The sequence below is a fragment of the Mus caroli genome, chromosome 8 (assembly GCF_900094665.2).
Source record: "Mus caroli chromosome 8, CAROLI_EIJ_v1.1, whole genome shotgun sequence".
Classification (NCBI taxonomy): Eukaryota; Metazoa; Chordata; class Mammalia; order Rodentia; family Muridae; genus Mus; species Mus caroli.
The window spans coordinates 57,722,717-57,726,640 of NC_034577.1; the positions used below are offsets into that span (position 1 = coordinate 57,722,717).

The window sequence follows — 3,924 nt, forward strand, 5'->3', positions numbered from 1 at the left end:
CTTTCTTTCTTTCTTTCTTTCTTTCTTTCTTTCTTTCTTTCTTTCTTTCTTTCTTTCTTTCCTTCTTTCTTTCNTTCTTTCTTTCCTTCTTTCTTTCTTTCTTTCTTTCTTTCTTTCTTTCTTTCTTCTTTGTTTGATGTTCCCATGTCTCCATTGGAAGTCTTGTGAGGTTACAGGATGTAGCCGTTTTATATTCTATATTCCTTATTGCTAGGAGTCTTAGCTAGAGTCACCCTCATAGATTCCTGGGAGTTTCTCTTGTCCTAGGTTTTCAGCTTGTCCCAGAGATGCCCCCTCATCCCAGTTCTCTCTCCTAGTTCTCTCTTCCTCCACCATCCCCCAATTTGATCCCTCTTGTTCCCATCTCCAGTCCCCTCCCTCCCTCCATCTTTCTGTGGTGCTGGGGGTGGTGCAAACTCAGGTCCCTGTACATGCTAGGGAACCACTCTACCATTAAGTTACATTCCTAGAAACCAGTTTACTATTTTGTGTGCATGTGCATGTGTGTTAGGATTACTCTCTGACATCTGGGAAGTTGTATTGACATGCCTGCTTTTTGTTGTCAATTTGTCACAACCTAGAGTCACCAGGGACAAGGGAAGCTCAGCTGAAATGTTGCCTCCTCCATAAGACTGGCCTTGGCCATGTCTGTGAGAGTGTCTTTACTGATGGTTGGTAAGAAGGTCCCAGCCTGCTGTGAGCAGCAACATGTGTAGGCAGATGGGCCTGAACTGGTGAAGAAACTAATTGAACACAAGTCAGGGAATAAGAGAGAGTAAGCAATGTTTCTCCAAGGCTTCTGCTTGAGTTCTTGCCCTGATTTATCTCCGTGGATGGGCTGTGACCTGGAAATGTAAGCCAAATGAACTTTTACCTCTGAGAATCTGCCTTTTTGTCAGAATGCTTTCTCACAGCAACAGAGAAGCAAAGTAGAATAGATGGTCATGATAGGTGTCAGGGCAGGAAGAAGAAGAAAAGCTGTAAGAAGACAAAATGGATGTCTTCCTCAACCTTGACTTTGTAGATGAGTTGAATCCTGCAAATGATTAGCACTGCACAAAACAAAGCAAATTGGGGTTTTCCCCAGAAGAATTCACCACCGTGACTACATTCATTAAAAAAATTCAGATTGCAGAGCTTGTTCTGTGATCTGATTTATTCTTCCAGTCCCTAAGTGTCTCCCCTTGTATAATCTCCCTACCCCACCTCCAAGAGATTCACTGATTCTTGTGTTCATTAGCTCTGCTGGAAAGAACACAGTATTAAGCAGAGAGCAGTGAACTGTGTTCTCAATATGGTATACTGACTGTGTGACCTCAGCAAAGGCTTGTTAAGGATTCATAGGAGTGCAAGACAGTCAAAGATTCATCACCCAGCACTCACAGTTTCTGAACACACCGTGTGTATTCAGTCTGCTGTGTTTATGGGGACATTGAGAGTGCCATGTGAACCTGGACGTTTACAATGATGGATGCATGTGAACCATTTGCCCTTTTCTTTCACCATTCGAGGTTAGCCAGATGTCACCAGTGAGCCCAGTCACACGGAAGTGGAGCAAGATAAATTGTTCCTCTTCTTCCTCCTCCCCCTTTCGTTTACCTCCTTGTCTCCTCTTCCCTTTCTGACTGGGATTCTGGTTTTTTTTTTTTTTTTTTTTTTTTTTTGGTTTTTCGAGACAGGGTTTCTCTGTATAGCTCTGGCTGTCCTGGAACTAACTTTGTAGACCAGGCTGACCCCGAACTCAAAAAATCCGCCTGCCTCTGCCTCCCAAGTCTGGGATTCTTGATGTGCCATTGACTGCCTTCAAGCTTGTGATCCTCTTTCTCAACTTCTAATGTAGTACATAGATGGATGTGCTGCAGCAGACAGCAAAATAGTTGTTTCATTAACTCCCTAAGGTTCGGGGTAGGCAGTTTAGAGCAAAAGATAATTGATGCAAAGTCTAATTAAAAAGGAATAAATCACATCATATTCATTCCATCTCCTCTGGAACCATTCAATATGGAGATATTAAATATGACAACCATGCTTGATCTGAACCTTTCCCTTCAAAAACTGCTCAGCATCACATCTCCTTTTTGGTTAGTAAGTGCCTGGAACACACAAGTGAGTAGCAAGTTCTTGCCTGCAGAAAGAAAACACCCAGCCCCCCGCCCCCACCATACGTAGCAGATGTGCAGCTTGGTCTTCATGTGGGTCCCCTAACAACTGGAGTGGGAGCTGTCTCTGATTCTGTTGCCTGCTATTGGAGTATTGCCCTAGCTGGAGTGCCTTGTCTGGCCTCAGTGGGAGAGGGTACACCTAATTCTTCTGTGTGTTGTCCCAGGCGGCACCCAAGGGGAGATTTCCCTTTCTCTGAGGAGAAGGATGGGGAGAAGAGGGGTTTGTGAGGATGGGACTGGCAGGAGAGGAGGGAGGGGTGATGATCAGGATGTTAATTAATTAATTACTGAAAAAAGAGAAATACTCCCATAGTGGAAACATTTTCAGAGATGCACTTAGGACTATGGGGAAAGATTGGGTTTGTGACAATACAAACAGTACAAGGTCCTTAAGTGAGAATGTTTCAAAGGGAAGGCAATCTTTCCACTGTCCAATCAGGTCTCAGAGAAGTTCAACGTGTTCCAAAGAGGCTTCATGTCCAGTTGTGTGGAGCTGGTCAGAGGCCCATGTTTGGGATGTCATAGCTCTAAAGATGAGGGAGTACTTTTGTTTTGCTAATAGACATGTAGCCAGTCTGTCTCTTAAGCATGGTATGATCCTCAGCCTTGGTCAAAGGACTTTCTCTTTCCAGCACAAAGTGGTCAACAAAGAGAATCATGACTGGTCAAAGTTCCAAGGACAATTTACTGTTAGTGTGCCATCTATATTACCCTACAAAGTTTAGAGAACATCTCAGAAGTGCGTTGAAAGGTGATAATGATAAAAGCTGGGTCTTTGGGATATGACTTATGGGTATGACACAGTGTAGATACTCATGAACTTACAACAGGGGTCTAAACAAGACTGAATGGTTAATGTAAATTTAAAGATAAGGGAGCCCACCCACCTGCCTCCCACTGCTCCCTGACATTGTAGTGAGGTTGTAGTGGTAGTTGCTAAATTGAGAGCTTCGATGTGCTGTCTAAGGATAACAACAAGAAGAAGGATGCTGGAAAGTCTTCCAAGAAAGAGAAAGATCCAGTAAGCAAGTCTGGGACAAAGCCAAAAAGAAGTGGTCCAAAGGCAAAGTTCTGGGCAAGCTTAACAATCTAGTTCTGTTTGACAAAGCTACATGTGACAAACTCAGTAAGGAAGTCCCCAACTGTATGCTTATTGTTCCAGCTGTGTGGTCTCTGAGAGACTGAAGATTAGAGGATCCTTGGCCAGGGAAGTCCTTCAGGAACTACTCAGCAAAGGACTTTTCAAGCTGGTTTCAAAGCACAGATCTCCAAGTGATTTTTGCTGTAAATACAAAGGATGGAGATGCCCCAGTGACCAAAGCATGAATAGGTTCAATCTGCTGTCCATTTGGATAAATAAAACTTTAGTAAATTAAAAAAGGGTAGGGGAGGGACTGAGCACCAAATAGTCAGTTAAAGATAGGGGAAGGGCTCACAGGGTCCTGCACATGGGAGCTAGTAATAAGAGAAGGCTGCTGGGTGAGAGGAAATCCTTGTCCTTAGTGAGTGATTCATGCTCCAGTGGACAGCTCCATACTGAACACATGGGAGTGGTCCCGGCTAGACCCACTTGGTCACAAAGCAGAGAGTCAACCAAACCAGAAAGACATTGAAAGCAAGGACTTGGTGCTGGGGGTGGGCTGAGGGGGTCAGTAGGACTGATAAGAAGAGAAGAGAGCATGGAGCAGTGAGTGTGAGCAGAATGTTTTAACACATATTGAACAGATAACAGTAAAATAGGTTCAATGTTTGCAATGGTTTG

General features: G+C 43.9%; 1 pseudogene; it reads left to right on the forward strand.

Moving 5' to 3' along the window:
• The first annotated feature begins 2,001 nt into the window (after positions 1-2,001).
• Positions 2,002-3,488, forward strand: LOC110300839 (annotated as a pseudogene).
• The last annotated feature ends 436 nt before the right edge of the window (positions 3,489-3,924 follow it).